General features: G+C 45.1%; 1 pseudogene; it reads left to right on the top strand.

Annotated features, from left to right (window-relative positions):
- The first annotated feature begins 1,806 nt into the window (after positions 1–1,806).
- LOC114616468 lies at positions 1,807–23,246 on the top strand (annotated as a pseudogene).
- The last annotated feature ends 593 nt before the right edge of the window (positions 23,247–23,839 follow it).

Raw genomic sequence — 23,839 nt, 5'->3', positions numbered from 1 at the left:
CTCTTCCTTTTACTTACCCTGTACTGAGTCCACTGCTTCTGCCCAGAATGCTAGAGGCGACCAGGCTCCCAGAAGAAAATCCTGGGTGATCTACAGTTCGGCCTCACAGGCTGCTGCCACCACCTGTTGAGGGTATGCCTTTTCATTTGCTCTTTGCTTCATGGTGTGGCTTCACTCTTCACTTGAAAAATTGCCAAGTCCAGGCTTTAATGTCCAAAAGTAGAACAGAATTGCACAAAAATTCGAAACTAGCCTATGGATGGCCCAGTGACAGGAAGCTTGCCTTGAGTGCTTGTCAAGGCCTTGGGGTCCATCCCTGATACTACAAGTTAATAACATCAACAAATATTGGCCATTTCTGAGCCTGCTTCAATCCTTGACATAAGGATAGAATCTGTCTTGTTAGGTCTGAACCCTTGGCTGGCCCTGTACTCTTGGTTCCTGCCAGCAGCCCATATCAGCCCTTCTCTGACCTTACCAGACTCACATAGCTAAGTCCCAGGCACTGACCCTTGCTAGTTTCAGGTTTGGGCTCTCCTTTCCCTGTCTCCACCCAGGACTTGTACTTGACCTTCATGCTCCTTTTAAGCCTCACCTTCCTGACCAGAAGCACTAAGACCTCCTCTGTTGTACTGAGGACCCACTTGGTCAACACTGACTGATTCGTCCTGTGTGACAGGAGCTATTCTATGGATGTGAGGCAACACCAAGAACTCCAGGAAATTTCCTGTTCCCGGGGCCTCTGCAGTGTTCTGAGAATTGACTCAGTGGACTGTCTTCCTCCCTAGACTAGGAGAGCCTCAAGGGTAGAAGAACCTTAGTCCCTGCCCAGGCTGCCCTACAATTCAGTTGACCTGAGACACGGCAGAACATATCTGCGTTGAGTTTGGGCCCACTAAGTGATGGTGTGAGCCCTTCTCACTAAAGGCTGCTTCCTAAATGCCCCAACTCGGACTTGGCCCTGGCAGTCAGGGCTTTCATTCACATAGCTGAGTACTCAAAAATGGGATTCCAGATTCCAAGTGCTTGACTCACCTGAGTTGGGTGTGAGTCTGCTTCTGGATTTCTCAGCACTTCTGACACCCCAGTGGCTGGGCAGCAGTGTGGCCAACTCCACGTTCTGGATTCTGAATTTTTTCTTGCTTCCTGGATTGCCAGCATGACCTGCACAGGGTAGGTCCCCAATCCTTTAGCTTCTTGTCTGTTCCTCTTTAGGATTTATTTTTGCTTCCTTGGTCCTTTCCAGCCTCCCCTTGCCTGTTCTACCTTCTTTCTACAAGCTTCCCCATTGTCTCTCAGCTCTCAGGCTCCTCCCATGTCTCTTATTTTCCCCTCTTTGTCTGATGTCCCCTCCTCCCATCCCTACTCCACCCTTTCCTTCCCTCCACTCTAGCTTTTGCCCACAAGAAATCCAAGGAGCTTCTGATGTCTGATCCATGTCTCCTGGGACACTAGCAGGGTACAGAAGGCTGGCCTTGCTCTGTCCCCTTCAGTGACTAGGATCTTGAGGAACCAGAGTCATCTGTGAAGACCAGAGCAGCATGTGGAGGAGTCAGGCAATCACAAAGGGATGTTCTTACATTCTCTAGCTTAGTTTTTAAACTGAGGGCTTTATTATCAAATATACATTTCCTCAGAAAACCCTGTGTGAAAGCAAACCTTTCCTATCTTTTTCCAGAAGGGGAAGGTGAAAAAAAAGGTGAAGTAATTTGTCCCAGGTGATAAATGGGACTGGCACTAGGGCTGTCTGTCTACCCTGCTACCTTCTGAGTATCCGTCTCAGACCAGCTACTCTTCTGTCCACAGTAACACAAGCACCTGTGAAGCGTAACAGCCTGTCAAGCCCAAGCTACAGTTACCATTATGTGGAAGCCCCAGACATCTACCAGATCTATGAAAAACTCCCAGAGAAGAGTGGCCTCAAGGAACTATTTGAACAGAGATTGTCCAATGCTTTGGTCTTCATGAAACAATGGGTAAGCCACGGAGACTTCCTCTCCATGCATTTTCCACGCATTTTCCCAGCTGAGGCAACCAGTAGAGGGGCACACACAAGAGACCAAGTGTTGGAATGGGGCCAAGGCTGGAGAACTGGGGGATGGAAGGAGGTCTTCATTTTGGTGATTTTCTTTCTCTCTCTGTCTTATTCTCCCATTGCTATACTTTCTGTCTGCACTGGGGTGGAACCTAGCACCTCCATGCTCGACCAGCTAGCTAGCAGTCCTCCACTGAGGCACATTCGTAGCCCAGAGGCTCTGATGGTGCCTGTGACATCCAGGCAGGAGCAGGAACCAGGACAAATGAGGTAGGAGTACTGGCGTAAGGAGTGCTGGGATCAGGAGGGGAGCAGGCACAGAACATGCCAGCTGAGCCTTGGGTTCCCTGAATATCCTTAGCTGTCCCTCCTGTGTTCATCTTGAAGGGTTTAGCTGGACAAACCTTGGAGAGGAAGAATGTAGCATCCTGTCTTTCACTGTTGTAGGCCAGGCCTCCTAAAAGGAAACACCATGTCCATCACGAGCAGTCCCATCCATGACTAGGCCTGCTCTGCTCTCCTCACCTCACTCCTGGGAAAGGTTGTGTCGCTAGAGCTAGCTCACAGGACACCTTCAAGACCAGGAGGCACAGAACAGCTCTCACTGCTTCCTTCCAGGGCCTAGAACACACAGAAGGGACATAGAGAGGAGTCCAGGCCAAATAGCCAGTAAAGGCAGGAGTTCTTTCAGGCACCTGAGTGAATGTCAGCGGTGGACCATTGGCTGTGTCTGACACTTGGCCTGGGAGGCCCTTTCTGACCCCTCTTTCCACTCCTTCACTTCTGCTGACGACTCTCAGCTGATTTTTATCTTATGCACTTAAATATTGTGCAGTGCTACACCTCTCTCTCTCTTCCTCTTTGGTCTGTTCCCATTTGCTCTTCTATTTCATACTGCGGGGAACGAGACCCATGCCTTCCTGTGTCCTCTTGGCAAACACTCTTCCACTAAGGTGCATCCCAGCCCAACACAGCTTCCTATTCTGCCTCCTACTTAAAAGTTCTCACCCTCATTTGTTCCCAGGCCACTTAGTGATTGTCTGAGTTAGAGTTTTACTGCTTGGAGCAGACACCATGACCAAGGCAACTCTTATAAAGACAACATTTAATTGGGACTGGCCTACAGGTTCAGAGGTTCAGCCCATTATCATCAAGGTGGGAGCATGGGAGAGTATAGACCGGTATGGTGCTTGGGGAGCCGAGAGTTCTATATCTTCATCTGAAAACTGCTAACAGAATACTGACTTCCAGGCCTCTAGGAGCAGAATCATAAAGCCCACACCCCCAATGCCACACCTACTCCAACCAGGTCACACCTACTTTAACGAGGCCACACCTTCAAATAGTGCCACTCTCTGGGCCAAGCATATTCAAACCTTCACAGCATTTACTATGGCTTGAATCTTGACTTTCCTCATAAGCTCATTGACCAAGCCAGATGAGTCAGTCAACAGGTTCTCCAGGGCAGGAGCGAGGATTAAAAAGAAAAAAGACAAGTAGACAACACTGTAGCATCACCCCAGTTCGTTCTGAGGCTGAGGCGGGTTCATTATTCCCCAATCTGCTTTTATACCATTTTAATTAGATGCAAGTGCTAAGGTCTGCTCTAGATTGAGGAACTAGCAATAGATGCAAATAGTCAAGAAACAAGAAAGACAATAAACACAAATAGTCAAAGAACAAGCGAGGGAATAAGCAAATTTCAGTTTTCTCTGCCGTGATCAATGTTTCTAACGGCTTATCAGGATGAGTAAAATATCTGAGTCTACTTCCCTGTCCTAGCCCAAAGTCATTTTCATTCCTGAAGCCTACTTCTTTGTTCTAGCCTAAGATTTAGATTCCTGCCTGAATTTACTTCCCTGTCATGGCCCAAAGTCAGATTCCTGCCTGAAGCCCATTTCCTTGTCCATGGCCAATGTGAGATTCCTTCCAAGCAGCCCCAAAAGCTCTCCACAGCTCATGTTTCGAATGCTTGTCTCCAACTTGTGGAAATAATTTGGTGACTGCAGAGACTGTCTGGTTGGCAGAGACAGAGCATGTGTAGTTGGCTTTTGAAGGTTATATCCATCCTGGTAGTAGTAGCTACCCTCTGCTTCCTCGACAGGAACACCCTTCTCTCCTGTACCCACTGTCTTCTCACATTGAGAACTCTGAAACAATGATCCAACATGAGATTTTTCTGACTTTAGTTCTGTCAGGTCACAATGCAGAGTATCAAAACGAAAACTTGCTTCCAGCGAAGTGGGGTTATTTCAGTGTAAGCCAGACTAGGTGATTCTGTAAGACTCTGCTCAGCCTTAGCTTACTGGTAACCTCCTGAGTGTACCATGCAGAGACATGAATTGATGCAAAAAGCAAGAGGAATTTTAATGATCCAATGCACTGGGGTTGTCCTGCACCCGAAGGAGAGGCAGCGACCACAGGCAGCCCATTTGGTCAGTTTTTATACAGGTTAAGGGGTGGACTAGAGAAACAGTGACTAGGCACAATATGATTGGCAGAACAGTGTGACTTTTAAACTGATTGGTCTTTGGGGAATGAGGTGGCAGGGACCTCCCTTGTCTGTAGGTGGCAAGGATTGGTCAGTCCTGTGGAATGTGTCTACCTGCTCTGGGCCTTCCCCACCCGAAAGTGGGTTCCCTCCCCTGTGTCCTGAGGAATGTGAATCAGCCTCTCCCTTCCTCCTCTGACTGAGGAATGTTAATCCAGCAAGTGTCCTCTGTTCAAGGAATGTTAATTAGCCTCTCTCATGGGAGTGTTGGGGGAAGAAGTGTTCAAAAGTTCCTCTTCTTTCCCCCCTTTTCTTTGTGCATGCTTCAATCTTGGAGCTATTGGATAGTTCCTATGCAGCTCATATCTCTGGTCCTATCTGCACCCATGTTATCTTTAATAAAAGGAACTAAGTAGATTTAAAATGCAAGGGCCAAAAGTCAGAGGCAGGAACAAAATTATCAGGGGTTCTAACAAAGTAGAAATCAAGGTAGTAAACCAAGGTGAGTTAGTTGTTAAACCAAGACTAAAACCATCTTTGGGCTTGCTCTCTCTCTTCTTTTGGCTAATCCCTCCCATACTTTTGCCATCAAATCCTTAACTATCTTCCTCCCACCCCCTAAATGGTCTGCAGTATGTGCTTCTCAGTTTTCTACATCCTTAGGTAATACAGAAAAAGTAACTGTCCCCCGACACACATACACTGATGGGCTTGCTGCTGGCTTCTCTCATCTCAGGAGTACACATATATGGGGGTTTCTCACAGGACACTTCTCAACTTTGGGTGTACACATCCTAAGCCCCACCCTCTAAGGCTGCTTTTGGGACATATTTTAGATTCAAAAGTTCCTCATCCTTGACATTCCAGTAATATCCACCTTTGTGTCTCTAGGGTGGGGATATTCCAGGAGTCAAGGCCTGCCACTAACTTACAGAGATCAAACACAAGGTCTAGTCACCAGGCACAAGGCAGGCATTCCACTGTAGTGGACCAAGCCACATTTCCAGTGGCTGAGAGTACTTGCCAAGTCACTTTGGTAGGGTTGTGCAGGTTGTTGAGGGTCAGCATGGGAAGGAAGATACACCATAGCCATCTAATGATTTCTTTGGCCTTACAGAATGGCAGGTGATCTTGAGCTTGAGGGGTTTGCTCAGGTGTCTGGCTGCTCTCCAGTCAAATGCAGGTGCTGGTCTGAGTTACATGAACCCAGGCAGTTACTCCATCTACTTCAACAGAGGACAGGATGATCAACACCACCAGGAATAGCCCTTTTCACTTTGCTTACTCAGGTGGAACCTCTGAGGTACCTGCATTATACAGGGCACTAAGTGTAGGCCACATTTCCTGGTGGCTGACCTGGAAAGCTTACAATTGAGCCATAAGATCCTTATCAGCCTGAAAAGTCCACTTCTGTAGGAGGAGTCAAGAGCCGGAGTCAAGAAAGTGTGGGTCCCACACAGGAGGGGTGTTCCAGGCTCAGAACAGAGCCAGGGGAAGGGGCAGCACCCAGCCAGAGCCAGTTTCCGAGGGCAATTTAGTTTAGGTCTCGTTTTAGGGTTCTGTTCATTCTCTCTACCTGCCCTGAGCTCTGGGGACAGTACAAACAATAGAGCTTCCAATTAGTCCTCAATATCTCTGCCAATCCCTGACTTACCTTAGAAACAAAAGCAAGACCGTTTTCTGATCCAGTTACCTCAGGCACTTGAAACCTCAGAAAGATTTCTTCTAATATGTTCTTGGTTACAACAGCAGCTGTTTCCTGCTTGGTGAGGAAAGCCCCAATCCATCCAAAGATAGTATCTACAAACACTAGAGGGTATCCATATTTTCCTGACTTAACTTCTGCAAAATCGGCCTCCCAATATACTCTAGGCTATTCTCCCCTAGGTGTTTTGCGCTGTTTACTCTTGGCCACATAAGCATTTAGTTGCTGGCATACCTTAGAGTATTCTACTATCTCTCTGGCCCAAAACCTGTGGTTCATTGTATATATCTTAGATCCCTTGACTGCTTGGATGAGCTTATCCCCTAAATGAGTCCATCTGTGCATTTGGCCTAGTAAGTCTTTTGCTTGCTTTCTGGAGTGCGTAGTTCTCTCTTCTTGTGTGTGCCATTGTCTTTTCTTCTCTAGTTAATAGTTGGTAGGGTGGCTAGCAGTCTGAGTCCTTTCTTCTTCTGTGTGTTTTATGTGAGGCCATCCCTTAATCTAGTCTGACTCCCCAGCGGGTGTCACTTGCAGGCCCATAACCAGGATAGGTTCCTATATAGCCACTTCTCGAGCCACTTGACCTGTCTGGTTATTGTCTCGGGCCACTGAGTCTCTTCCCTTCTGGTGTCCTGGGCAATGAATAGTGCTCACAGTTGCAGGCTTCATCAGGGCATCCAAGAGATCCTAGATATCCTCTGATGCAAGGAGTTCTATCTCTTGGTATATAGCCCCGTGGATGTGGGCCGTGGCAAAAGCATACCTACTATCTGTGTAGGTGTTAATTTTCTTGCTTCCAGGGCATTTCCAGAACAACTAGCTCACCCACTCAGCCTTTCAGACTACTGTTACAGTTAGGACTTCAGCTAAGCCATGAACTCAGAAAGAAGGAACAAAACATGGATAGAGATCTAGTTGTGTCTGATTAAGCATCAGGATTCGGAAAGAGGGAACAGGGTTCAGCCTTGGGTAGGATCCTGTCTAAGGAACACTGATTGAGGATATCCTTGGTAAGTATTGCACAGACAGTGTCTTCTTCTGTTTTCCAACAAGGCAAAACAGAAATGTGCTTCTGCACAGTATGAATAAGTCAAGGATGGAAGAGAGAGAGCTCCCTGGGAAATAGAGATTTCAAGTTATCCATGAGCACAGAGAGCAGGCAGCTTGACTACTCAAGAAAGGAAGAAAGGACCCCAGGTCATTTGTGTTGTTTCTAATTGGCAGGATGTGCAGAGCGGACAGAGCAAGGAAAGGAAGAAAAATGCTACTGTAAAAGATAGGCTTCTGCTTTCCTGTGGAGAGGAATTCCATCTGGCCTGCCCCTCAGTGAAGAGGGTCATGATGAGAGCCATGCCCCCTGAGGACATGAGATGCATGAAGACAGAGGGGGCCACTGGGAAGAATATCAGAATCAAGGAATCCCAGGTTTTGTGATGGAAAGAAGCTGTGGTGGGGTGGGCAGGGCGGTAGACACAGGAGTTTTGTTCAAGACACTGCAGTGATGCTATGTTCATATGTAAGAGATTCCCAGGTCCACCTGCCAGCAGGTAGCTTCAATTCTCCCAGCTACCTTTTCTTTGAGATACCTGATGCTGTGGCCCTTGCAGCATTGTAAGGGGAATGATTGGAGTGGAAGGAGGGGCAAGGAAAATGTAAATGGAGACATGATGTCCTTCCATTCCCCTGGCTCACTTTCAGTGTTCTGTGCATGTGCTATGGTGATTGAGCATTACAGTCCTAGCATGGGAATCATAAGAGAGATGCCTCATTCCTGTGTGTAATCATCCCTTGTCCTGATACTACATAACTATTTCCAGGTTGTAGACATAGCTGAAAAAATGTGGAAGAGACCAAGACTCCATCACAACCTATGGAAATGCAAGAAATTTTTTGTCTTATGAAATTTTCATACCAGAAAGTGAGCTCATGGTCTGGGCATCTTCATTCTGAATATGTTATGCAGGGTGGGATTGGAAGATAACCATGTTGGATGTGAGAGTAGGGGACATAGTATATGTAGGCAATGGAGGGACTATAAAGATACAGGTGCCATTTTTACACAGACTGATGAGCCTCTTCAGCTTCTGCTTGGGGCTGATGTTTTCACCTCCTGTCTTTTGCAATCCCATCAAGCAACTTTTCTTGGGCTCCACACCACCTCCCTTTTAGGAACCTAGTCACAATATGGATCACCTTCCTCTCTCTCAGCTGTTGTCTTACCTCAAGGTCTTGGAGGATCTTATATGAAAGAAACTTAGCTTATTTTTATGGGGCATAACATCTGTGTTCTCAGAGTCAGTTGTGACTACTCCTCAGATATTCAACAGCCATACCTCAGTAGAATGTAAATCTCTGACATTTTGTGATGCAGATGGCCCTGCCCAAGCTCTAGCCCAGGATCAAGGATTTCCACACTTTTCCCAGGACCAGCCATTGCCTCATCAAGTTGTGACATCAACCTTAGTAGGTGTAACAGGGACAAGGAAACTGGAAAACCTACCAAGCTCAACAATAAACCAAACACCTCTTTGTTTCTAGAGTAAGGCCTTTCGAATAGCATGCACTAACACTGAGAGAGGTACACAGACATCTCTATCAACTAAAACCAGTCTTGGATACATGAACAGTTTTGGAAATGCAACATGGGATATGATATCAAAAAATATCAAAAAGCTACTAGCAAGCCCACTGGAAACTTGCCCAGGGGCACTCTACACAATAAAGCTATCAGGTCAGCCTCCTTCCTTCCTTCCTGATCATTGTCAGATGCTCCAGCATCATGAGAAGCAAGAGAATGAAGACAAGGCAACTACTGTGGGAGAACAACAAGGAACCCCCTCAGATTTCTCCCATCCAGGAAACTGAGCCAGCTTCAAGGACATTTCCCAGAGAACAGTAATCATCATTGCAAGAACAGGACTCAACTCTCCCAGCCTCTCCAGCCCTCCACCCTGAAATCTAAATGCTACAAGTGTAGTGAAACAATGGAGTCTGTCCCCACAGGGGTCCCTTAAACAAGTAATTAGCAAAGTGTGAGACACATAACACCATCGAGAAAGGCCTTGGTGTTGGGGCAAAAAGGGTGCCTTGCACTTCAAGCAGCACCTGTGGGAAAGGGCTGAAACCCAGAAACACTGCACAGGGGACAGACAATCTGTCCTACATGAACCCTACTGAGCACCATTCCTTCCTTGATTCACAGATGAAAATGAAGCTAGACTCAACCATCACAGAGCTTCCAATGAAAGGCAGAAGGAAACCATATCTGCAGATTCTTGAGGCAAGGGATCTGACCCAACCTGGAGTTCAAGCCTCAAGCCTTCCCTAGCCACCCCTTCTTACCCAACTGTGATTCCATGGCTCAATACTATTTCAAGGATGCCATCATCCTGGGAAATTTACATCACCAAGAGCCAAGAGGGACAATGTTAGAATATACATCAGCTGCCAAGCTAGTGAGTGCTGAGATTACAAACTCACTTGCAGAGGATCAGGAGACCCAAAGAGATCCTCCACCTACTGCCAGCGATGAGCCCTCAAAGGCCAATCCTGGTTCATTGCAGAGATTCCTGAGAGTTCAGGATCCTGCTTTCTACTTCCAGGCAAATCCCCAGCAGAGCAGGACTATGTGAGGAACTGGAACAGGCAGCCAGCAATCAAATGCCAGTCAAAAAAATGGGTAAGCATGCAACATAGAAGAGTTTTCAGGAGGTGGACACATGACATCCCCATTGGAGTGTGACAGTGGCTGGCCTTGAAGAAAAAGTGTCATCTTCAGCACCCAAACAATCCAATGCACTGGAGGTGAAAGAAGAGTTACCTTGTACCTTGAGAGTGAGTCTGGGATCCAGTGAGATTCACAATGGCCAAGCCATCAATATCAATCCCAGGGTTTTTGGGTCTTTAGAAGCCAACAGAAGCCCAGCCCATCCCCAAACACCTAAACCAGAGCAGTCACGGGACTCAACTTTAAAAACACAAAGGTACATTAAGATTGATTTGAGTTCAAAGTAGCAGCCAGAGGCCTGGCCTGTGAGATATATCCAGATGGCTCCAGTACAGTACACCCTGCTAAAGTCAGCTTGCCTTCACAGCACTAACTGCCCAGCTTCCAGAATATATGCCCAAACCCCGTGACTTGCCAGGGCTTATGTGATGTCTGCATGAGGAGACCTGAGAGGGTGAATACTCAAGAGAACAGAGTCCTGAAGGATAAGATCAAAGTGAAAGTATCTCGAGGGGTTTCATCCATATGAAAAGAGGCAGTGTCCTATAAGATCTAGAGCCATAAGCCAGGGAGAAAGGCTTGGGAGTGTAAGGCCTTCCACCAAGAGCTCCACTTAGTTCAAGTATACAACTAAGTATTGCATACCAGAAAAAGGAGAGGCTACTTCTAAAAGCTCTTGGAAGAACATTACAAGGAATACTTTTTTTTTTCGAGACAGAGTTTCTCTGTATAGCCCTGGCTGTCCTGGAACTCACTCTGTAGACCAGGCTGGCCTCGAACTCGGAAATCCGCCTGCCTCTGCGTCCCAAGTGCTGGGATTAAAGGCTTGTGCCACCACTGCCCAGCAGGAATACTTTTCAATATGGTGGAAACCTCAGCACAAAATGCAAGGGACAGCAGGATTCTCTGAAGAATTCTAGCACACCCCACCAGCTACTGAGCAGACACAGATAGTTGTAACAAGAAAAAAAACCTCCTCTACTATATGCTGGCTGTACTGCACTCCCTTGTGAATGTTCTGTTCCAGATCTTGAAGTACACTGAAGGGGACCCATCAAAGGTAAAGAATGTAAAATCGATGATATCCAAACTGAGTGCCTCATCCCACACTTCTGAGGGTCTCTATGACTCACAACATAGAATAAAGTTTGGATTGGGGCACCACCATTCATTCAGGTACACACAAATTGGAGACAAAAAGCAGCCAGGTTCTCCCCATAAAACCTTTGACCCGCATCAAAATAAAAGAAAGGAATGGGCTGTGGCTGCCTTATAAGTACCAAAGAGAACCATCCAGTCAAGGACAAGGGGAACTGGAGGCCAGTAGCTCTCAGGTGCTTCTTTCCAGGGAGCCTTGGACACCCAGTAGACCTTACCAGAATAGGTCAAGGAGCAGATGCCTCAGATCATCTTTGTCTTCCTATACTAGGAGTTTTCTAGATGTTCCATCTGCCCAGCCATTTCCCCATGACTCCTGGTAATAAACTTGGTTTTTTCCTACAAAGAAACTCTTTTTCTTTCTGGTGCTCTTCCTTCTGTGCTCATGACTCTTTCCCAGATAGGAGCTGCTTCCTGGTTCATGCACATGCCATTCATAGACTGTTAAGTATCAGGTCCTGTGGAAACCCAACCCACAGCCTATACTCACTGTTAATTCCTGAACTACTTCCCAGAACTATCGCTGGAACCCACTAGCTCCTGAATACTGACATGGTGACTTACATGTATTCATTATAGCTTAGGCCTCAGCTTGGTACCCTACAACAAGCATGTATAATTTCATTAACCCATTTATTCTAATTCACATTTGCCATGTCTCATTGCCTCTCACTCAGTACATCTGAATTCCTCCATGTCTGACTGGTGAATCCTTGCCACCTCTGAACTTTCCTCCAGTTCGTCTCTTGATCCAGAAGTCTCAAATTCTTTATTCTTCACAGATACAGGCCTGCAGCTCTTTACTAAAGCCAATCAGAGATTGCCTTAGGCAGGTGATGAAGGGCAGAGATAACCTTAACACAGTGCATAAAAATGCTACACCATTACAGACCTAGCACGGTGTCAGTCCCTTTAGCAGACTCTATCACCATCACCACCCCTGCTAAAAAATCATCCCCTGCCTGACACTCCCTCCATGCTGTCCAGCACCATGGGGTCTAAGTGTGAGGTCCAACTGCACAAACTTCTGGAGCCATACATACACAACAAAGTGCCAGGCCCCAAAGATCTACCTCCTTGCCTAAACCACACATACGGAGTTTGTTGATAGTCCCTTACCATTGCCATCCAAACTACACTGGTGTAGGTGATGCCCTCCTATCAAAATTTATAGATATCAGGCTTTGCTGAACAACACCCCCAGGCTGACATTTCATGTACAATGCTAGATATCAGAGCCTTCTAGATACATGTTCACCTCTTCTGCCACCCCACATAGACCACTAGGCATCATGCCCAGATAGACACACAGGGGCCACTGCCGCATACACATATCTAGGTGTCAGGCCATGTATCCCTCCTATTCCACATATACTATTAGAAGCAGACCTTGCAAGATATCCCCCTCTGTTGATGCCAAAGTCACATGTGTTTGGCAAGCCTTGCTGGGCTGACCCTACCTGGAAGCTGCAAACTCAAATATACTACTCAAGAATCAAATGAAAGCAAAACCATAGGGTTTTGTTTTTTAGAACCTTTTGGATATAACTAAGACATTTCCAAGAGGAAAACTTGAAGAAATGTGTGCTTGAAGTACAAACGAAAACAAAAATAAACCAACAAAACAAAGAAACAAAATACCCAGCACAATCTCAAACAAGTGACCTAATGGTACATCCTAAGGTCTTAGGTAAGCAAAATGAACTGCCACACTCTACAAGCAGTACAAGGCAAGAAATAATACAGAATGGGGCAAAAACAAATGTAATAGAGACTAAATGAATAATTAGAAAAATAAGTCAAACAAAAGTTAGTTCTTGGCCTTCTGCCAGGGAAGATCATCAGCATGTCTGCCCCTAGAAAGACCCAATAGTCTGAAGGCCTCCCAGGGGATCTGCTGCAGCCATGCCCACAGATCTCCCAGGAGACCTGCAGAAACCCAGGGACACAGGAGGCAGGCTCAACACAGAGATACACAGGCCATTTAATACCAGAGATAACCAGACGGTAAGAGGCAAGCACAAGATCATTACCAACAGAAGCCAATATACTTTGGTGTTGAGAGCATCCTTGCTTATACACTGAAGATCTAAATCAGCCATAGGCCTAAGTCAGTCATACACGTCTGCTAACACAAAGTCTTGATCTCTGTGGGAAAACACTGACCCTAGGACAGATAGCTATAGATCTTGTAAACAGGCAGCCTTGATGGAAAACTACCAGCTTGGATAAGAACAAGTAGTCATAGACCTTGTGGATAGGTAGCCTTGGTGGAAAGTGCCAGCTTGGATAAGAACAAATGAATCATAGACAGAGTCATAGTGACCTATTCCCTGCTGCTTCGCCCAGCCAACATTCTGTTCTGGAAGATATCTGTACTCTCCCTGAGAACACCTATTCTCCTGCATCATCCCCTTCCCCACATCCTGCCTATATGTGTATATAACCCCTGTGTGAAAAAATTAAAATCACGGTTTGATGAGACGATAGACAAGCCATGGTTCTTTGCGACCCCTGTCCTCCAGTTCTCTCTTCCAGGTCTTCTGAGTCCAGTTCAATGTCCCGTGGGACTGGGGCACTTTGGCACCATCAGAACCCAGTTCTCCCACCACAGCAAGCCCTGGATATACCAACACACCTGAAAAACTGGATTCTGACCTGAAATCCTATCTCATGAAGATAATAGAGTCCTTTAAGGAGGATAAAATAACTCACTGAAAGAAATACAGGAAAACATAGACAAACAGATAGAACCCTTTAAACAGGAAACAAGTAAATCCCTTAAAGAAATACAGGAAAATACAATCAAACAGGTGAAGGAATTGAACAAAGTGGTCCAAGACCTAAGTGTGGAAGTAGAAACAATAAAGAAATCACAAATGGAACCCTGGAAATGGAAAACCTAAGAAAAAGGTCAGGGGCTACAGATCCAAGTATCAACAACAGAATAAAATACATAAGAGATAGACTCTCAGGCTTAGGTTATATTGACACAACGGTCAAAGAAAATACAAAGCATACAAATTCCTATCCCAAAACATCCAGAAAATCTAAGAAGGCAATGAACAGACCAAACCTAATGATGATAGCAATAGAAGAGAGTGAAGATTCCCAGCTCCAAGGACCAGAAAATGTCTTCAACAAAATCATAGAAGAAAAGTACCCCAACCTAAATAATGAAGTGGCCATAACTGTACAAGAAGCCTATAGGACACTAAAAATATTGAACTAGAAAAAAATCCTCTAGACACAAAATAATAAAACCACTTAATGTACAAAAGGAAGAATATTGAAAGCTGTAAGAGAAAAAGGCCAAGTACCAAGTAAAAGAAGACCTTTCAGATTTACACCATACTTCTCAACAGAGTCTCTAAAAGCCAGAAGTACTTCAACGGAGTTAATGCAGAACCTAAGCAAACAAATACCATGTCAGGCTACTATATTCTGCAAAACTCTCAATCATTATAGATGGAGAAACAAAATATTCTAGAACAAAACCAAATTTAAATAATATGGATGTTCCAATCCATCCCTAAAGAGGAATACTAGAAGGAAACCTTCACCATAAGGAGGGTACCTACACCAAAGAGAAAACAAGATATTAGTCATTTCAGGACAAAGCAAAAAGAAGAGAATTACATACCCATAATACCACCTTCAACAACAAAAATAACAGGAACTAACAATCATCTGTCTTTAATATCTCTCAATAACAATAAGACACTATTACCACAATAAAAAGACATAAGCTAACAAACTGGATATGCAAACAGGATCCAGCATTTTGCAGCATATAAGAAACATAACTCAATAACAAATACAGACACTACCTCAGAGTAAAAGGCTGGAAAAAATTCTTACAAGCAAATGATCCCAAGAAACAAGCTGGAGATGTCATTCTAATATCCAATAAAATAGACTTTCAACCAAAAGTTTTCAAGCAAAATGAGGAAGAACACTTAATATTTATCAAAGGAAAAATTCACCAAGAGAAAGTCTCAGTTCTGAATATCTATGCCCCAAATGAAATGGCAACCACATTCATAAAAGAAACTTTACTAAAGTTCAAAACACACATTGAACCCAACACAATGGCAGTGGGAGACTTCAACAACCCACTCCCACCAATGGACAGGTCATTGAAACAGAAACTAAACAGTCACAGTGGAACTAATACAGGTTATGAAGTAAATGGATTTAACAGATGTATACAGAACATTTCACTCTAAAACAAAAAAATATAGCTTTTTCTCAGTGCCTCATGGAACCTTCTCCAAAATTGACCATATAAACTCTCAATAAACAAACCTCAACAGATAGAAAACAATTGAGATAATCCCATGAATCCTATTAGATCACCACGGATGAAGGCTAGACTTCAATAACAACAAAAACACAGAAAAAGCACATATCCATGAAAAGTAAATAATATTATTCGAAAATAAATTGGTTAGGGAAGAAATAAAGAAAGAAATTAAAGACTTCCTAGAATTCACTAAAAATAATGACACAGTATACTCAAACGTATGGGGCACAATGAAAGCAGTGCTAAGAGGGAAATTCATACCACTAAGTGCACACATAAAGAAATTGGAGAGATCCTACACTAATAACAGCACAACTGAAAGCCCTAGAACAAAAAGAAGTAAATACACCCAAAAGGAGAAAAAGGCAAGAAATATTCAAACTCTTTGCCTTCAGGTAAATTCAGATTAGGGCAACACTGAGATGCCATTTTGCCTAATGACAATGACTGAGATCAACACAAATGAGAAATTCTAGCAAAGATGAGGGAAAGGACCTGTCCAGAGCTGCTATGGGGCATGTAAACTGGAGCCACGTGATAGAAATCAGTACAGAGTTTCCTAAAAATAGAACTACCATGGGCCTAGGTGTACCATTTCTGAGCGTGGACTCAAAAAATGAGCTATACTTCCTGCCAAGGACATATCTAAACATCTATGTTGGTTGTGGTAATTCTGCCAACAGCAACACAATTATGTATTTAAAATACCTAAATAAGTTCTATTAGAGTTTGCTAATTTAAAAAAATGAACATGTAAAGACGCAAAGCAAAACACTACAAAGCATTCCAATTATCATAGAAGGTTTAGTTAACAATCAGCCACATGCATTCTTATGGTTAAGAAATGAATTTCATTTTCCTTACCATTCTATACCTGAAGGCAAAAAAAGTACGTTGTTTCAGATTATATTGAATAATGACAAAGCTAAATAAATAAGAAAAATAAGGAAGTTTTGTGCCTGAGTTGATAGGAGCTATGGTCACATGAACATAACAGGGATCTGCAGACAGAAGACAAACTGAGAGCAACAATCCTAAAGATACAACCCAAGTTCCACCGAGAAGCCCACTTTGTCAAAAACTAAGAACCTGATTGACTTAAGTAGGTACCATCTAGGAGGCAAAGATACAGTGTAAATTTCTGGTTTCTTTAGAGACTCGGTTAGGTTATACTGATGTTTTGCTGGGGCAGACAGGTGAAAGAATGTTTTTCTAAAGCAGACAAGTGAAAGAATACATGATGTTTAGAAGAAACATTAATATGACCCCACAGGCAGTGAGAGCTTGAGCTGTGGTTTGCCTTGCTCTACCTTGCTGCTCATTCTGGGGACAAGCTTGTATTAGTTCACCTTATACTGCATTGCTGAGCTTCACCTGTCGAGTCTTCTTAGAGGGAAACTCATCAAAGAAGTTCTAGCGAGATTCCTGAGGCTTTTTGCTGCTTCCTTGGACTCAGGCCCCATTGGTGAGGCTCACAGATTCATCTGCATTGAGCTGCCCTTGGTGATTCATGTATGGTGTCTGCCCAGTGGACTGCTCTGAAGGGGCTGACTCATGTTTGGTGCTTGCTAGGGGACTGGAATGAGAACAACAAAGATTGTAATTGCCCTGTAGAACTATTTCAATACAGGCACACTTCCCCCATATCTTCATAACCTTTCTTTCCCACTTCTGGTGGCTGGTGGGTTAGAGGGAAATTTAGCCCTTAGAAAGTAGGTTGAACAAAATATACTACACAGAAGAGTACTGAGGCTCAGGGATAAAGAACAAAACATGAACAGAGGTCTATCTGTGCCTGATTCAGCAGCAGGATTTGGAAGGAGGGAAGAGAGAAAGGACACAGGAGGGGACACTGGGCTGGAGGCTAGGGAGGGGCTGTGGCACCCTCGCTCCTGCCAGGAGCCCTCTGTGATGAGGAGGCCACAGCTGTGTGATGTGGCCTGAGCCCTTCTGACAAGTCACATGCTGTACACAACAGCTCAGTAGTCTGAGAGCAGCACTGAGATTCAGGAGATGGAGACTTTTCTCACTCTGATGAATAAATAGCATTAGTGACTCATGGATGAGCCCCAGATCCATGGACACAGCAATGGACATGAGCATTGCAACTATGAGTGGAGAGGGGATCTTTTTCCTAATACTCCTCTTCCTGAAGGAATACCCAGTGTCATCAGCACCTGAGAGTGAAGGGACATCCTAAAGGTGAGGAGAGCCTTGGTTCACACACAATGGAGCAGCAGTCTGTTGTTCATGACTGTTACTCTCACATTTCCTAGGAAAACAGGTCTAGGGACAATTTTAGTATTTCTTTTAAAAACATTAACAGAAGAATATATTCTTTTAATTTCTGGTATGAGATACGGGGCTCCTTCAAATTGTCCACAGCAGATAAGTATGACTTGCCTCGTGTTCAAGCCGGGGCATGATTTTGCCAGCACCTTATATTTTCTGTTCCTGTGACTTTTGGAATTCTGGGGACATATCCCCTACAACCTTTTTTTCTCTCATATCAAGTGTTAGGGGATAGAATGGGTGAAAGAAAAAGGATGAAGAAGGGCGGAAGAAAGAAAAGCCTACAAACCAGCTAATATCTAGCTAGACAGGAGAGAGGAAATCTCCAGAAAGAATCTGCAGAGGCTGATAGGCAGGGCAGAGGTGAGAGTGCCCTGATGTGTCTACCTAAAGCTCTCAAAGAATCTGTACAAAGATGCAGAGAGCCTACTAAGGACTACTGTGCCTACATAAACAGACTACACTTCTGAGTTGGTGGGGACACAGGACAAGCTCAGAGAAAGATCATCTGTCCTTTGTTCAAGCCCTTGTTTTCTTTGGGTTGAGCTGATATGAAACAGAAGATGAGACCAAGGGCCTCAGATCAGGGCTTGAGTCTCCTCAGGTCTGAGGAAGCAGATATCACCTGACAGCACAGAGGCAGCTAAAGAGCTCAGCCTTGGGTCGGATCCTGTCTGAGGAACACAGATAGAGGACATGAGGTAGCTGTGGCATAGACAGTGCCTTATTCTGTTTTGCCAACAAGGTGACAAGGAAATGTGTTTATGCACAGTGTGAATGAGTCAAGGATGCATGAGAGAACACTTCCTGGAAAATGCAGGTTTCACGTTATCCATGACCACAGAGAGCAGAAAGCTTGTCTACCAGAGAGAGGGAGAAGGGTCCCAAGCTCATTTGTATTGTTTCTAACTGGCAGGCTGTGAAGAGGGGGAAGAAGAAGACCAAGATGAAAACTGCTGCTGGAAAAGGTAGGCTTCTGCTTTCCTGTGGAGAGAAATTCTCTCTGGCCTATCTTTTAGTGAAGGTGACATGATATTCAGGAAAGAAGAGGGGGCTTCTGGAATGGAAACTAGAATTATGGAATCCCCAGGTTTTTTGAAGGAAAGGAGAGTGGTTGGCTTGGTTGGGCACTCCATATGAGAGTGTAGTTAAGGCACTGGAGTGATGCTGTGCCCGGGTATGGGGGACTTTCAGGTCCTCCTGACAGCAGGTAGCTTCAATTCTCCCAGCTGCATTTCTCTTTCAGATAACTGACCCTGTGGCCATTACAATGTTGTAAGTGGAATTTCACAGGTTGAGGGAGGAGCAAGGAAAGTGTAAATGGAGACGTGGGCTCCCTCCATACCCCCTGCTCACTCTCAGTGTTCTGTCCTTGGAATATAGTGGTTGACCATTAGAGTTCTAGCATGGGTAGTCATAAGACAGATTCCTCAGTCCTGTGTGTTCTCATTCCTTGTCTGATCCTACATAACTATCTCCAGGTTATAGAGATGGAGGAGAAAATATGGAAGAGGCCAAGACTCCATCACAACCTGTGAAAAAGTAAAAAAAAAAAAAAAAATCTTCATCTCATTAAATATTGCATACCAGAATGTGAGCTCAGAGTCTGGGGATCTTCATACTAAAGATGCTATGCAGTGAGGGATTTGAAGACAGCCCTGTTGTATGTGACACTAAGGGACATGTGATATGGAGGCAATGGAGGGACTGTAAGAGCACAAGTGCCATATTTACACAGACTTAGAGGCCTCATGACCCTCTGTGTGGGGCTGATGCTTCTGCCTCCTGTCTTTTGCAGTGTCACCAAGCAACTTGTCGAGGACTCCACACCACAACCATTTTGGAACCCTAGTCAGAAACTGGATCACCTCTCTCTCTCAGCTGTTGTCTTACCTCAAGGTCCTGGAGGACTTTATACAGCAGAAATTTAGTCAACTTTTCTGGGTAATATCCTCTATTTTCTCTGAATCAGTTGTGGTTACTGCCCATGTCCTCAGAAGTCCGTCCTTGGGAAAACAAAAATCTGTGAGGTTTACTGATACCTTTGGCCCTGCCCAAGCTCTATCCCAGGCTAAAGGACCTCCACAGCATTCCAGGTACCAGCCATTACCTCACCAACCTGTGAAACCAAACTTGGTAGCTGTGAAACCAGTCCAAGAAAAGAAAATCCTCCCAAGCTCTACCCCAAAACAAATACCTCCTTGTTTGAAATGCAGGAACTGTGCAGTGCCATGTCCTGAGAGAAGGATGCAGGCATCCCTACCAATTGAAAGCCTGCCCCAGAAACAGGGAATGCATTCGAAAAATACCAAAGGTTATAATGACCAAAACACCAAATTCAGATGGAAAGCACACTAGGAACTTGCCCAAGGGCAGCCTGGACACTAAAGCTATCAGGCCTGCCTCCATTCTTCCGGAGCACTGTCGGATGCTCTAGCACCATAAGGAGCCCAGGCAACTACTGTGAGAGAACAGCAAGGAACCCCTGTCAGATTCCTCCCATCCAAGAAACTGAGCCAGCTTCAGGGACAAAGCCATGATCATTATTCCAAGAGCAGGCCTCAACTCTCCCAGCCTGCTCAGCCCTCTATCCTCAACTCCAAAAGCTGCAAATGTAACAAAATGATGGGGTCTGTGCACACGGGGATGCCCTTAAAGAAGGGTTTGAATCTCCCTTGATCTGAAGAAGCAGATATCACAGGGCAGCCCAAAGGCAGCTGCAGAGCTCAGCCTTGGGAAGGGATCCTGTCTGAGGAACACTGACTGAGGACATCCATGGTAACAGTGGCATAGACAGTGCCTTATTCTGTTTTGCCAACAAGGTGACAAGGAAATGTGTTTATGTACAGTGTGAATGAGTCAAGGATGCATGAGAGAACACTTCCTGGAAAATGCAGGTTCCGTGTTATCCATGACCACAGAGAGCAGGAAGCTTGTCTACCAGAGAGAGGAAGAAGGGTTGCCTCCTTGTTTCAAGAGTCAGACCTGTGCACTGTCGTGTCCTACCAATGAGAGAAGGATACAGGCACCCTACCAATTGAAAGTCTGTCCTGGAAATGGACTGTATGCGAAAAATACCAAAGGTTATGACCAAAAATATCAAAATCTCATTAGCAAGCACACAGGGAACTTGCCCAGGAGTATCCTGCTTACTAAAGCTATCAGGCCAGCCTCCATCCATCCTGAGCACTGTCATATGCTCCAGCACAATAAGGAGCCACAGAAAAAACACAAGGCCACTACTGTTAAAAAAAAAAAAAAACAAGGAACTCCTGTCAGATTCCCACCACCCAGGAAACTGACCCAGCTTCAGGGACATTTCCCTGCAAACAGTGATCATTACTGCAAAAGCAAGCCTCAACTCTACCAGCCTGCCCAGTCTCCATCCTAAACTCCAAAAGCTGCAAATGTAGAGAAATGATGGGGTCTGTACCCACAGAGTACCCTTAAAGAAGGAAATAGCTATGTCAAATGTAGGTAACACCATCAAGGAGGGCCTTGGTATTGGGGCAAAAAAGGTGGCTCACCTTTTATGCAGCACCTCTGGGAAGAGGCTGAACCCAGGAATCCAGCACTGAGGACAGACAAACTGTCTGACATGAACCCTGCTGAGCATCATTCCCTGGTTGACTAAGAAATTAGCATCAAACATCACAGAGCTTCCAGTGAAATGTAAAACAAGATCATATCTGCAAATGCTTGAAGCAAGGGATCTCACCCCACCTGGGGTTCCAGTCTCAAACCTCCCCCAGGTTGTATATCCCTCCTCACCCATCTGTGATTCCAAGGCTGAACACTATTCCTATGCTGCCACAGTCCTGGAAAATTTGCATCACCAAGATCCAGGAGGGACATTGGTACAAAGTGCATCAGCTGCTAGGATGGAAAGTGCTGTGTTTATAGACTTACTTCCAGAGGTTCAGGAAATTCAAAGAACCCCTCCACATGCTGCAGCCATGGGGCCTCAAAGGCCCATCCAGATCCATTGCAGAGATATATGAATGTTCAGCAACCTGCTTTCTACTTCCAGGTAGCAAATACCAGCAGAAAAGGACTATCCTAGGCCCTTGAAAAGGCAGCCTGCAACCACATGCCAGTGCCCAAATGGGCACCACAGAAGAACTTTCAGGAAGTGGACTCAGGACATCACCCCAGGAGTGTGACAATGATAGGCCCTAGAGAAAGGGTCTCAACTTCAGTAGCCAAACAAATTAATACTGTTGAGGTGAAAGAAGAGCCACCTCATGCTTGGAGAGTGGGACTGGGATCCAATGAGATTCACAATGGCCAGGACATCAATATCAGTCCCAGGGTCTTTGGGTCTTTTGGGGCCAACAGAAGCCCAGGCCATCTCCAAACACCTATGCCACAACACTCACAGGACTCAACTCCAAAAACATAAGGGTAGAGTAAAATTATTTTCAGTGCAAGCAAGCAGCCAGTGACCTGGTCTGTGAACACCATCCCGATAGCCCCAGAAGAGTACACGCTGCTAAGGTCAGCTTGTCTTCACAGCACACTCTGCCCAGCTTCCAGACTAGATGCCAAAACCCCAAGACTTCCCAGGGCTTATGTAATGTCTTCACGAAGAGACATGAAAGGGATGATACTCAAGAGAACAGAGTTCCAAAGAATAAGATCTAAGTGAAGTATCTCAAGGGGTTCCATCCCCATGAAGAGAGGTGGTGCATTATAAGATCTAGAGCTAAGGGCCAGGGAGAAAGGTTTGGGAGAGTAAGACCTTCTATCTCAAGCTTCACACAGCTCAAGGATACAGCCAAGCCTTGGATACCAGAAAAAGGAGAGACTACTTCCAAAAGCTCTTGGAAGAACATCCCAAGGAATGCTTTACAGGATGGAAACTTCAGCACAAAATACAATGGGAAAAGAGTTTCTTTAAAGAATGATCACCCCCCACCCACCCAATAAATGTGCAGACACAGAAAGTCTTAACAAAGAAAACTGTCATCTAAATTATGACAGTTTCTAATGTTCTGTTCCAGATGTCAGAGAACACTGAAGGAGACCCATCAAAGATAGAAGAGTGTAAAGTGGAATCACTCACATCCCAGCAGGGTGACTCATCTCACTTTTCTGAGGGTCTGTGTGACACAAACCATAGCAGAGCAGCAAGAAGAAGGAGCTGTGATCATGCCAGCCCCAAGATGCACAACTATCCCTTCACATATAAAGGAACTGGAGACAAACTGCAGTCAGGGATGAAAGCCCAGAGAGCCTATGACCAACGTTTGAACTAAGAGAAGAGAGGGATGTGTTTGACCAGCTCCCCATCCCAAGGGGAAAGAACTTCCATGTGGGTACAGAGGAATTGGAGACAAGGAGCCAGATCTTGTAGACCCAAGAGCCTGTGACCCAGGTAAAATTAAAACAAAGATTGTAATGGGCAACTTTCCACATATGAGACCCAAGAGGTACAAGCATTCATTTAGATACAGAGAAATTGGCAACAAACAGCAGCCAGCTGTTGATCATAAAGCTTTGACCCACATCAAAGTACAACAAAAGGAATAGGCTGTGGCTGCTTTCTGAGTCCCAAAGAGAATCATCCTGTCAAGCACAGGGAATCTGACTGCTCCTGGCCTTCAGCTGCTGCCCAGCAAGCCTCTGATCCCAGGTAGACCCTACCAGAATAGGTCAAGGAGCAAGTAGCTCAGACCATCCTTGCATTCTCACACCAGGACTTTCTAGAAGATGTTCCATCTGGCCAGCCATATTTTCCCCATGCCTCCTGGTAATAAACTTGTTTTTTTTTTTCTCCTACAAAGAAACTTTTCTTTCTGGAGCTCTTCCTTCCCTGCTCATGGCTCCTTCCCAGATAGGAGCTGCTTCCTGGTTTATGCTCCTGCCTGTCAGCACAGTGGTTTCTGTCCTACAGTGATGGAGCAGGGGAAGGTCAGCATTGTTTCTGCCTCAGTGTGATTTGTGGAGAGACATGGCATGTGGGAAGGCATGATCACTAGCCACTGTGCAGTTAGTATTAATCTTTCTGTCCTGACAGAGACAACAAAAGACTACATGTTTTTCAGCCATGGGAAGACCTTACATACGTCTGTGGCCCCATGCCTTCCTTTCAACATCCCACCTTGATGTTTTTGTCACTGTAC

This window comes from Grammomys surdaster, unplaced genomic scaffold, assembly GCF_004785775.1.
Source record: "Grammomys surdaster isolate TR1022 unplaced genomic scaffold, NIH_TR_1.0 332255, whole genome shotgun sequence".
Taxonomy (NCBI): Eukaryota; Metazoa; Chordata; class Mammalia; order Rodentia; family Muridae; genus Grammomys; species Grammomys surdaster.
The sequence above is the reverse complement of the archived record's forward strand: the minus strand, read 5'-3'. Positions and strand labels throughout refer to the sequence as shown.